A 13,452-nucleotide genomic window follows, 5' to 3' on the forward strand; every position below is an offset into this window, starting at 1 on the left:
CACACAGTGGTCAAAGATGAGATTCTCTCTCGGGAGGTTCCTTCCAGTGTGGACTCTTTGATTGCTCTCGCCATCCGCATAGAACGACGGGTAGATCTTCGTCACCAGGCTCGTGGAAGAGAGCTCGCATCAACGGTGTTTCCCTGCTCCGCATCGCAACCATCTCCCTCCTCTGGCTCTGAGACTGAGCCCATGCAGCTGGGAGGGATTCGCATCTCGACTAAGGAGAGGGAACGGAGGATCACCAACCGCCTGTGCCTCTGTTGCGGATTTGATGGACATTTTGTTAATTCATGTCCAGTAAGAGGCCAGAGCCCATCAGTAAGCGGAGGGCTACTGGTGAGCGCTACTACTCAGGTCTCTTCATCTAGATCTTGTACTACTATGTCGGTCCATCTACGCTGGACCGGTTCGGGTGCTACATGCAGTGCCTTGATTGACTCTGGGGCTGAGGGTTGTTTCATGGACGAAGCATGGGTTCGGAAACATAACATTCCTTTCAGACAGTTAGACAAGCCTACGCCCATGTTTGCCTTAGATGGTAGTCATCTTCCCAGTATCAGATTTGAGACACTACCTTTAACTCTCACAGTATCTGGTAACCACAGTGAGACTATTTCTTTTTGATTTTTCGTTCACCTTTCACACCTGTTGTTTTGGGTCATCCCTGGCTAGTATGTCATAATCCTTCTATTAATTGGTCTTGTAATTCTATCCTATCCTGGAACGTATCTTGTCATGTGAAGTGCTTAATGTCTGCCATCCCTCCCATTTCTTCTGTCCCCACTTCTCAGGAGGAACCTGGCGATTTGACAGGAGTGCCGGAGGAATATCATGATCTGCGCACGGTCTTCAGTCGGTCCCGAGCCAACTCCCTTCCTCCTCACCGGTCGTATGATTGTAGTATTGATCTCCTTCCGGGGACCACTCCTCCTCGGGGTAGACTATACTCTCTGTCGGCTCCCGAACGTAAGGCTCTCGAGGATTATTTATCTGTGTCTCTTGACGCCGGTACCATAGTGCCTTCTTCCTCTCCGGCCGGGGCGGGGTTCTTTTTGTTAAGAAGAAGGACGGTACTCTGCGCCCCTGCGTGGATTATCGAGGGCTGAATGACATAACGGTTAAGAATCGTTATCCGCTTCCCCTTATGTCATCAGCCTTCGAGATTCTGCAGGGAGCCAGGTGCTTTACTAAGTTGGACCTTCGTAACGCTTACCATCTCGTGCGCATCAGAGAGGGGGACGAGTGAAAACGGCGTTTAACACTCCGTTAGGGCATTTTGAGTACCGGGTTCTGCCGTTTGGTCTCGCCAATGCGCCAGCTGTTTTTCAGGCATTAGTTAATGATGTTCTGAGAGACATGCTGAACATCTTTGTTTTTGTCTATCTTGACGATATCCTGATTTTTTCACCGTCACTCGAGATTCATGTTCAGCACGTTCGACGTGTTCTACAGCGCCTTTTAGAGAATTGTCTCTACGTAAAGGCTGAGAAGTGCTCTTTTCATGTCTCCTCCGTTACTTTTCTCGGTTCCGTTATTTCCGCTGAAGGCATTCAGATGGATTCCGCTAAGGTCCAAGCTGTCAGTGATTGGCCCGTTCAAGGTCACGTGTCGAGTTGCAGCGCTTTTTAGGTTTCGCTAATTTCTATCGGCGTTTCATTCGTAATTTCGGTCAAGTTGCTGCCCCTCTCACAGCTCTTACTTCTGTTAAGACGTGTTTTAAGTGGTCCGGTTCCGCCCAGGGAGCTTTTGATCTTCTAAAAGAACGTTTTACGTCCGCTCCTATCCTCGTTACTCCTGACGTCACTAGACAATTCATTGTCGAGGTTGACGCTTCAGAGGTAGGCGTGGGAGCCATTCTATCCCAGCGCTTCCAGTCTGACGATAAGGTTCATCCTTGCGCTTATTTTTCTCATCGCCTGTCGCCATCTGAGCGCAACTATGATGTGGGTAACCGTGAACTGCTCGCCATCCGCTTAGCCCTAGGCGAATGGCGACAGTGGTTGGAGGGGGCGACCGTTCCTTTTGTCGTTTGGACAGACCATAAGAACCTTGAGTACATCCGTTCTGCTAAACGACTTAATGCCCGTCAAGCTCGTTGGGCGTTGTTTTTCGCTCGTTTCGAGTTTGTGATTTCTTACCGTCCGGGTAGCAAGAACACCAAGCCTGATGCCTTATCCCGTCTGTTTAGTTCTTCTGTGGCTTCTACTGATCCCGAGGGGATTCTTCCTTATGGGCGTGTTGTCGGGTTGACAGTCTGGGGAATTGAAAGACAGGTTAAGCAAGCACTCACGCACACTGCGTCGCCGCGCGCTTGTCCTAGTAACCTCCTTTTCGTTCCTGTTTCCACTCGTCTGGCTGTTCTTCAGTGGGCTCACTCTGCCAAGTTAGCTGGTCATCCCGGTGTTCGAGGCACTCTTGCGTCTATTCGCCAGCGCTTTTGGTGGCCGACTCAGGAGCGTGACACGCGCCGTTTCGTGGCTGCTTGTTCGGACTGCGCGCAGACTAAGTCGGGTAACTCTCCTCCTGCCGGTCGTCTCAGACCGCTCCCCATTCCTTCTCGACCATGGTCTCACATCGCCCTAGACTTCATTACCGGTCTGCCTTTGTCTGCGGGGAAGACTGTGATTCTTACGGTTGTCGATAGGTTCTCTAAGGCGGCACATTTCATTCCCCTCGCTAAACTTCCTTCCGCTAAGGAGACGGCACAAATCATTATCGAGAATGTGTTCAGAATTCATGGCCTCCCGTTAGACGCCGTTTCAGACAGAGGCCCGCAATTCACGTCACAGTTTTGGAGGGAGTTCTGTCGTTTGATTGGTGCGTCCGTCAGTCTCTCTTCCGGGTTTCATCCCCAGTCTAACGGTCAAGCAGAGAGGGCCAATCAGACGATTGGTCGCATACTACGCAGCCTTTCTTTCAGAAACCCTGCGTCTTGGGCAGAACAGCTCCCCTGGGCAGAATACGCTCACAACTCGCTTCCTTCGTCTGCTACCGGGTTATCTCCGTTTCAGAGTAGTCTGGGTTACCAGCCTCCTCTATTCTCTTCCCAGCTTGCCGAGTCCAGCGTTCCCTCCGCTCAAGCGTTTGTCCAACGTTGTGAGCGCACCTGGAGGAGGGTGAGGTCTGCACTTTGCCGCTACAGGGCACAGACTGTGAGAGCCGCCAATAAACGCAGGATTAAGAGTCCTAGGTATTGTTGCGGCCAGAGAGTGTGGCTTTCCACTCGCAACCTTCCTCTTACGACAGCTTCTCGTAAGTTGACTCCGCGGTTCATTGGTCCGTTCCGTGTCTCCCAGGTCGTCAATCCTGTCGCTGTGCGACTGCTTCTTCCGCGACATCTTCGTCGCGTCCATCCTGTCTTCCATGTCTCCTGTGTTAAGCCCTTTCTTCGCACCCCCCTTCGTCTTCCCTCCCCCCTCCCGTCCTTGTCGAGAGCGCACCTATTTACAAGGTACATAAGATCATGGACATGCGTTCTCGGGGACGGGGTCACCAATACTTAGTGGATTGGGAGGGTTACGGTCCTGAGGAGAGGAGTTGGGTTCCGTCTCGGGACGTGCTGGACCGTTCACTCATTGATGATTTCCTCCGTTGCCGCCAGGATTCCTCCTCGAGTGCGCCAGGAGGCGCTCGGTGAGTGGGGGTACTGTCATGTTTTGTCATTTATTATCATGTCTTGTCCCTGTGCTCCCCATTCTATTCGTTTCCCTCTGCTGGTCTTATTAGGTTCTTTCCCTCTTTCTATCCCTCTCTCTCCCCTCCCTCTCTCACTCTCTCGCTCTCTCTTCTCTCTATCGTTCCGTTCCTGCTCCCAGCTGTTCCTATTCCCCTAATCATCATTTAGCCTTCCCACACCTGTTCCCGATCCTTTTCCCTGATTAGAGTCCCTATTTCTCTCCTTGTTTCCCGTACCTGCCCTGTCGGATCCTCATTTATATTCACCGTGCTGTGTCTATGTTTTGCCCTGTCGTGTCGTGTTTCCCTCAGATGCTGCGTGGTGAGCAGGTGTCTGAGTCTGCTAGGTTCAAGTGCCTTCCCGAGGCAACCTGCAGTTCTCGATCAAGTCTCCAGTCTGTTCTCGTCTTTACGTGTAGTATTATGCTTTTTGTTTTGTAATGTTTATTCTGGATTAAATACTCTGTTTTCGCCAAGTCGCTTTTGGGTCCTCATTCACCAGCATGACACCTTCGCCCAGACACCATCCATGAAGTTACCTGCGGCTCCAGAGTCTACCAAGGCTTGAAGGTGAAGCTTGTGGTTGTCCCAGGAAAGGGTGACTGGAATGAGCAGACAGGAGTTGGACGGATGGGAGGAGGTTATGTTTCCCGTTACAGTTCCCCCCGGTCTGTACGGGACAGAGCGTTTCCCTGGAGCCCGGGACACGTGGAACGGAAATGGCCCGGTTTGCCGCAATATAGACAGCGTCGCTCCCTCATCCGGCGGTCTCTCTCAGCCTGGGAGATGCGTCCAATCTGCATGGGTTCCGGTGGAGCCAGCGAGGATAAAGGTGGGGACTCGGAGCTGGGACTGATAGGGGCTAGAGGTCTACGGTTGAGTTCTCTCTCTCTCAGACGCTGGTCAATGCGTGAGGCCAACTTGATCAGGGACTCGAGATTGTCCGGTGGTTCCCGAGTGGCCAGTTCATCTTGGATAGTGTCGGAAAGGCCTTTCAGAAAGCACACCGTGAGCGCCTCGTTGTTCCAGCCACTCGCTGCTGCCACCGTGCGAAACTGGATGGCATAGGCCGTCACGCTGCGCCGACCTTGGTGGAGAGTCAGGAGCTGTTTGGCTGAGTCAGGACCACTGCTTGGGCCTTGAAACCCTCGTTTGAATTCCTCAGCAAAGGCAGAGTAGCTGGCACAGCAGGAACTATGGGCATCCCACACAGCAGTAGCCCAGGCCAGGGCTTTTTCAGACAGCAGGGTGATGATATATGCGATCTTAGACCGGTCGGTGGGGAACGACGAGGGTTGCAGCTCGAAGGAGAGAGAACATTGGGTGAGAAACCCTTTACAAGCACTTGGATCACCTGAGAACCGTTGGGGAGGTGGAAGACGAGGTTCAGCTAGAGGGTTAACTGCCATGGGTACGTGAATCTGAGGTACTGGGACGGGAACTGTTGCCGGGGTAAGTCGATCAGATATCTGCTTTATGGAAGTCAGCATCTCCGACAGAAGATGAGAATGTCTAGCCATTAAGGCCTCTTGCTGAACCAGGGCGGCTTCGTGGCGTTGGACAGTCTCCTGGTGGTGGGACAGCATGGCAACAAGGTCCTGGGAACTGGCTGCCTCTGGGTTCATTTTTGTCTCTGTGTTTCTGTCAGGACCCGGTTACGAACCCGGGTCTCCGGAGTGAGAAACAGTCACTTAACCAACTGAGCCACGAATAGTCGGCAGAACCCAGAAGATGAGGCAGACACACCAGTACTTGAGACGGTGTATTTAATGAAGTAAAAAGTGAAGTCCTTCAGGAAAACATGTAACTCCACAACCTCAAAAGGAATTCCACAAGAACAAAGGTAATCCTCCAAGACAAAAAAAGGTAAATCCACAAGATGGTAGGTATAGCATAAAAAGCCTCAAAAGATACTCAAAAATAAATAAACAAGAACAAAATAACAGAATTCCACAAGAGAGTCCACCGGGATCAACAATAGTTCACAGAATACTAGGGCTGGGTGCTAACATACAAACACAGAGCAAATAACTGAGGAAAACTAAGGGTTTAAATACAATCAGGGGAAACGAGGCACAGGTGCAAATAATAATGGGGATCAAGGGAAAACAAAAGGTCAAAAAGCACAATGGGGGCATCTAGTGACCAAAAACTGGAACAACCCTGGCCAAATCCTGACAGAATCCCCCCCCCAATCACCTGAATTCTGATCACCTGTTCACACACCTGTATGTCATTATCACACACTATTTAGTTCAGTTCTTTGCACCCTGTTATTGTGAGGTATTGTTTGTTTTGTGACACACTTCTATTCAGAGCTCAGTTTTTCCCCATAATTTAACCCTCTCGTGTATGATAGTTTTTGCCTGCCTTTTGCCTATTCCCTGTCTGTACTTTAGCCTATCAGATTTCCTGTTATCAATCTATTGCCTGAGCTCCCGGATGACGTAACTAGCCTTTTCCCTGCCTGTACTGTTGCCTTTTTGGACCCCCTGTGTATGACCTTCTGCCTGCCCCTGGACCCAGCTACCTGCCTCCTCCTGTGGTCCATCTCTAGCGCAGGTGTTCCACTGGCGCAGGCGTTCCACCAAAATCAAAATACAGAAATAGTCATAATAAACATTCATACAAAAATACAAGCGTTATACATCGGCTTAAAGATGAACTTCTTGTTAATCCAGCTGCTTTGTCACATTTCAAAAAGGCTTTACGGCAAAAGCATACCATGTGATTATCTGAGGACAGCGCCCCGCTTATAAAAGCATATAAACATTTTACAACCAAGTAAATGAATTACAAAAGTCAGAAATCACTTACCTTTGAAGATCTTCATATGGTTGCACTCACAAGAGTTCCCAACTACACAATACATGTTTGTTTTGTTTGATAAAGTCCCTCTTTATATCCCAAAAATTCTGTTTTGTTGGCTCGTTTTGTTCAGCAATCCACTGGCTCAAAGGCGGTCAAAACATGCAGATAAATACATCCTAATTGTATCTGGGTACTAACTGGGTACTAACACATTAGATACTCTATAGGCATTCATTTGAAAAGTACCTACATCAACAAAATCCCACTTCCTGGATGAATTTTCCTCAGGTTTTCGCCTGCCATATCAGTTCTGTTATACGCAGACATTATTTTAACAGTTTTGGAAACGTTAGAGTGTTTTCTATCCAAATCTATGTAATGTGTTATGCAAAGATCCCATTACTAAAATGTGTTATGCAAAGATCCCAATAGAAGAGCCTATTTTCAATATGTTTCAAGATTGCATTGAAAATGGGGAAATGGACTCCACTATGAAACAGGGCCATATTTCAATGATTCCGAAGCCCGATAAAGACCCTTCTCTCAATGTTGATTACAAATTGATTGCTCTGGATTATGCCAAAAGATTAAAGAAACATGGAACCAAGACTTTACATGTTGCGCTTACATTTTTGTTCAGTGAACATTTTAAGTCCTTGCATTTGATTATTATTAATCAAATAGAAACCTTGAATTGATTCCTCGTGTACTCACAACCATACTGGTCCTTCTGTAGCTCAGTTGGTAGAGCATGGCGCTTGTAACGCCAGGGTAGTGGGTTCGATCCCTGGGACCCCCCATACGTAGAATGTATGCACACATGACTGTAAGTCGCTTTGGATAAAAGCGTCTGCTAAATGGCATATATTATTATTATATTATCCCTAACAACAACTAAAAAGCTAAACATTCCAGTAGTCAGTTCTTTCTGGTTATGTAGGTGAATATAGCTGGTTAATGTTTCTGAAATTGGCAATCCCTGAGTAATGTGATTATTCAGAACCACTTACTCCTATTTATACAATGTGACTTTGAGTCTTTGTGAAAGTGAAGCTATTGATGACAGTCTGCCCAGCAAGCCCTTTGCAAATGAGATGAGCTGGTTATCCATTGCTATAGGTTGTGAAATATGGTTAAGTCCAGAGATGAGCTAACACGGGTTTCACTGAGATGGCTTTCCCAGCAGACAGAAAAGAACATAGTAGATAAATGTAGGAGGAAATGAGGGAAAAACAGAAAGAGCAGAGTTAGGTAATACTGTGACGCAATAGCATGTGATCCTGATATTCCACTTCTGGCCTACCAGGTGTGTTAGTGTAAAGGGCACGGCTATTGGCGGTAGCCCATCTGTCTGCAAGTTGGAACAGTGTTCAGCTGCAGTATAAATACATACACACCTAAACCTGACTCATAAACACACAGACTTTACACTGACATTCTAAAGAAGCTGAGACACAGCTTAGGTGGATATATATACGTGCTGGTGGTGTATTCAGGTGGATATTTACCTGCTGGTGGTGTATTCAGGTGGATATTTACCTGCTGGTGGTGTATTCAGGTGGCTCTTACCTGTTGAACCTTACCCCAAGAGAGAAGTCACTCAATTTGGCACTCTGATCGACACTCTTTCTATCACATTGGACTTTGTGCACAATATACTAGTACATTTGTCAGAGACAGTGAATCCGACCTAAACCCTCAGAGAGCAAGCAGAGACGACAGAAGCAAGGGATAGGTTGAGACTCCAACGGGATTGGTAGAAACCTTGAGAGGAACCAGACTGCAGCGACCAACTGGACCAATGGTCTCTATATTTTTGGAAATGCCGCTGTGGAGACGGACAAAGGCTGGAGATGAGGAGTGTAACCGCGCTGTCCTGGTCGCAGTGTCGAACTTTGACCACCGTGTACCACTGTGCAGGAGGCCAGGGGCGGAGAAAGACACCAAAAGGCTCCACCGTACCCTGACCAGACTGGGATACAGAGTGGACATACACACTGACCTCACCTCTCATGAGATGTACACACTCTTCAAGACAGGTAACACACACAGACACACACATACCTTATACACACACACCCCTGCTCTACATCAGCTCTAAAACAGTAACAAATACTTTATATCCTGGTTTTATCCATTTTATCAAACATATCAGCGTTATTACGTAATGTTAGCAATTAGGGGACGGTCACAGAGTCCACTGCAGCCCTGAATACAAAACAATTGAAACCTACACTGAGTGTACAAAACATTAAGGACACCTGCTCTTTCCATGACAGAGACTGATCAGGTGAATCCAGGTGAACGCTATGATCCCTTATTGATGTTCCTAGTTAAATCAACTTCAATCATTGTAGATGAACGGGAGACAGGTTAGGAAGTAATTTTAAGCCCTGAGATGGCTTGGATTGTATATATGTACCATTCAGATGGTGAAATGGCAAGATAAAAGATTTACGTGCTTTTGAACAGGGTATGGTTGTAGGTGCCAGACCCCACCTTGACCAAACTGTGGGAAGAATTGAGTCTACATGGGCCAGCGTCCCTGTGGAGTCCATTCCCCGACGAATTGATGCTCTTCTGAGGGCAAAAGGGGAGCACACCGCAATATTAGAAAGGTGTTCTTCATGTTTGGTACACTCAGTGTATACACACACATAAACAGAGTGTACAAAACAAACCATTAAGGACACCTTCCTAACTGATCGTATCTCTTGTATTGCCCATTCACCCTCTGAATGGCACACACACAAACCATGTCTCAATTGTCTCAAGGCTTAAAAATCCTTCTTTAACCTGTCTTGTCCCTTTCAGGGGGAGGCAGAGGAAAGATTCTTTGCCATTCATTGTTATTTACAGTTACAGTAGTAATCATAGGAGATTTGAAATACTGTATGTATGGCGTGCAGACAGAATGAAATGATGACACACACAAACACACACACGCACACTCACGAGACAGAATGTCCTAGTAATAAAGGATGACACAGTCCTATACACACCTGTTTAATAACTACTGTGCAAACACCTGCGGACATATGCACACACCGTGCTGTGACCTGCAGACAGGATGACAGATGGATAAGCTAATCTTTCACTAAAGCAAACTGTTCTGAGGAATCGCATACCACCATCATCACATGACCCAACAGGGGAGATAATGTTCGATGAATGTTTCTTCTTCTAACCAGTACAGCCAGAGTGGGATGGGCTGACACATAGTCTGATTCTTCTAAAGGTTTCTTCCTTTTAGGGACTGTTTCCTTGCCACTGTGCTGCTGTTAGCTCTTAGTGGGTCTCGGCCAGTAAAGCACTTTCTGACAAAACATTTATAAATTAATCAAATGTCATTAATTGATTGATTGATTGATTGATTGATTGATTGATTGATTGATTGATTGATGCATTGATTGATTGCAGAGAGCGAGCGGCCGGTGAAGGAGTGTTTCCTGGCAGTGCTGTCGTCTCACGGGGAGGAGGGCTGTGTGTTTGGGGCAGACGGAAGGCCGGTTAGACTGTCCCACATCTTCTCCTGCTTCAACAACTCACACATGGAGGGAAAGACCAAAGTCTTCTTTATCCAGGTCATTATCATTACCATTATCATCAATCACCACATCCACAACAAAAAATGAGTCAGTGATATGACAATCATCATTAGTAATAATCTCTCTCTCTCTCCATAGGCGTGTCGTGGGGGTGAGCTGGATGATGGGGTGACAGTGGAGACTGATTCAGCAGGAAGTGATGTCATTGAGGACACTCTGTCTCAGTACCTGTCCATCCCCATGGATACAGCGGTGATGTATGCCACCACGCCAGGTTACGGGGCCTTCATGCACCCTCTGGGGGCTGTCTTCCTCCAGACACTCTGCATCCTATTGGAGGAGGAAGGGGGCAGAGCCTTGGAGCTGACACGCCTACTGACACGCCTCTCCCACCGTGTAGCCTTTGGCTTCCAGGCCAAAGGTCGTCTGCTGGGGGGGAAGAAGGAAATGCCTTGCTTCGTATCGCGACTGACCAGAGAGGTGTTCCCATTCGCCGAGCCCGAGAAGGAGGGCGGGGCCAATGGGCTTTCTGCAACGACATTGGTCAACCCAGAGTACAACAGACCTCGCAAACCATCTATAAGCTAAACCCGAAGTCTTTGTGAGAACTAAAGACACTTGTCACTCACAGATTGACAGGGTAGACTTGCTCTGTCAGCTACATTAGTACGGATGACTTTCAATGTGTTGTTAGCCAGAGGGTTGTGAGTTTGTGCAAAGGTTGGGACAGAATTTCCACTCTGTTACTTGTGTACATGTTCGTGTGCATAATAGAAACAGAACATTGTACAGACCAGATATGTGGATAAAGGAACAGATCTGGAGCTGTTGGTGGTTTCACCACAGAGTAGATGATTATGGCGTCTTCCTTTACAGGCAACTGACGCATCTTCAAATATTCTAGATAATGAACGGTATACTATGTTATTTGAGTCTATTTCTTTAATGCAAATGGCAACCTAAGGCTAAGCTTCTGCCTCTATGCTTTTATTTGAAACCATTAAATGTAAGTTGAACACGCATGCTCAATGTTGAGTGTGTTAAAAACGACTTTGTGTGTGATAATATATTTATTTCATGAATTGATTTGATACATTTAATGTTCAAGGTGTTTTTAGTATTTTAACTGAGACAAGACATGACTGTATTCCTAAGTTGTAGCGCTCTGACTGGTACAGTGAGACGGAGAGTAAGTTGAAGAAGACAGCTCAGTGCACCAGCAGGCTCAGATTTGAGTACCTCTGCTGTAGAAGGAGGAACACCAGTCCAGGTAGACTAAAAGACTAAAGTCACACTACAGTCTCCTTCTCACCTCATTTACTTAAAAGGAACATCTCAATAAGTGGCCCAGGTATCCTCATGACATGGCACAGGTGGGGTTCTCTATTTCTCAACTCTTGTTCCTGCAAGCATGGGGAAGTCCATCAGACCAACTCCTTGAATGGCTGACTGAGTTTGAACTTGTGTAACCCTTGTGTGTGTATATTACTGTATAGGTGGGATATTGTTTTTCCAATAGGAAAAGTCAAAAGATTGTGGGAATGCGTCCTTACTCATTGAACCCACATACTGAGCTGTGAGAAGGACTATAGGCCTTTCCCCATAGAGACAAGACAGGGAAAGAAGAACACATAGCGTGAACGCCTGTCACCTGATACACTCTGGCACATAATTACCTTTCGCAAACAAAGCACACTGATAAACCACCTCATAAACACCTATCACACACATCTGATTCATTGCTGATACAAATGTACTTCTCAGCACTATCACTTTCAAGACTCATTTACAGTAAGACGGACTCTCTGCTGAGGAACTCTGAGGTCATGACCATAAGAGTTACATGTTTAATCATTAACCTGGGAGTTCCTTCAACCAGCTGATTAAATTTAGTAGAGCAACTGATACTATACACCTATGTATTTACATCTTATCCAATGAGCCGACGATCTTATCCAGGACTTACAGGAGCAGTTAGGGTTAAGTGCCTTGCTCAAGGGCATATTTTTTTTTACCTGGTCAGGGATTTGAACCAGGTAAGTTCAGTTACTTGCTCTTAACCCCTAGACTACCTGCTCTGAGTTTACCCTGGGCTGGTACAGACACACACATACAACTTCTGCGTTCCAAATACCCAAGTTCAGCCTTGCTCCGATTGTAAGACGATTAGATCAGTGACTGTGCACTTTATTGTAGTAATAAAGGTTGAGTTGAGGAAACTTGTTCTTGAACAGATCATATCTACATCTCAAATCCAAATTAAATGTTACTTGTCACATGCGCCAAAAATAAATGGTGTAGACCTTACAAGCCCTTCATTTCTGGAACTGCATTGTTGGTTAAGAAAATATTTACTAAATAAACTAAAGTAAAAAAACTTTTACAAAATAAATAGCAAAATAACAATAACGAGGCTATATACAGGGGGTACCGGTACCGAGTCAATGTGGGGGGTACAGGTTAGTCGAAGTCATTTGTACTTTTAGGTAGCGGTAAAGTGACTATGCATATAAAATAAACAGTGAGTAGCAGCAGTGTAAAAACAAAGGGGGCGGAGGTGGCAATGTAAATAGTCTGGGTGTCCATTTGATTTATTGTTCAGCAGTCTTATTGATTTGGGGTAGAAGCTGTTAAGTACCCTTTTGGGACCTAGACTTGGCACTCCGGTACCGCTTGCCATGCGGTAGCAGAGAGAACAGCATTACTTGAGTGACTGGAGTCTGACAATTTTTGGGGTCTTCCTCTGACAACACCTAGTATATAGGTCCTGGATGTCAGGAAGCTTGGACCAAGGGATGTATTGGGCTGTACACACTACCCTCTGTAGCACCTTACCAGGCAGTGATGAACCCGGTCAGGATGCTCTCAATGGTACAGCTGTAGAACTTAAGGATGTGGGGACCCATGCCAAATCTTTTCAGTCTCCTGAGGGGGAATAGGCTTTGTCGTGTCCTCTTCACAACTGTCTTGGTGTGCTTGGATCATGATAGTTTGTTGGTGATGTGGACACTAAGGAACTTGAAACTCTCAAGCCGCTCCACTACAGCCCCGTCGATGTGAATGGGGGTGTGTTTGGCCATCCTTTTCCTATAGTCCACGATCATCTCCTTTATCTTGCTCACATTGAGAGACTGTTGTCCTGGTGTCTCTGACCTCCTCCCTATAGGTTGTCTCATCGTTGTCGGTGATCAGGCCTACCACCGTTATCGGCAGCAAACTTGGTGTTGGAGTCGTGCTTGGCCACTCAGTCATGGGTGAACAGGAGGGGACTAAGCACACACATTTTATTTGTGCTGATCAAACATTGAGGTTCATAGGAAACACCTACCTTCGATGATGAGATCCATTGAAGATGCAGTGTGTTTATTAGAAAGACTATGCTACCAAAGGCAAAGACAACGCAGGAACAGACATG

General features: G+C 46.7%; 1 pseudogene; it reads left to right on the plus strand.

The window, feature by feature from the left end:
* The first annotated feature begins 7,850 nt into the window (after nt 1-7,850).
* LOC124047914 lies at nt 7,851-11,087 on the plus strand (annotated as a pseudogene).
* The last annotated feature ends 2,365 nt before the right edge of the window (nt 11,088-13,452 follow it).

This window comes from Oncorhynchus gorbuscha, linkage group LG11, assembly GCF_021184085.1.
Source record: "Oncorhynchus gorbuscha isolate QuinsamMale2020 ecotype Even-year linkage group LG11, OgorEven_v1.0, whole genome shotgun sequence".
Classification (NCBI taxonomy): Eukaryota; Metazoa; Chordata; class Actinopteri; order Salmoniformes; family Salmonidae; genus Oncorhynchus; species Oncorhynchus gorbuscha.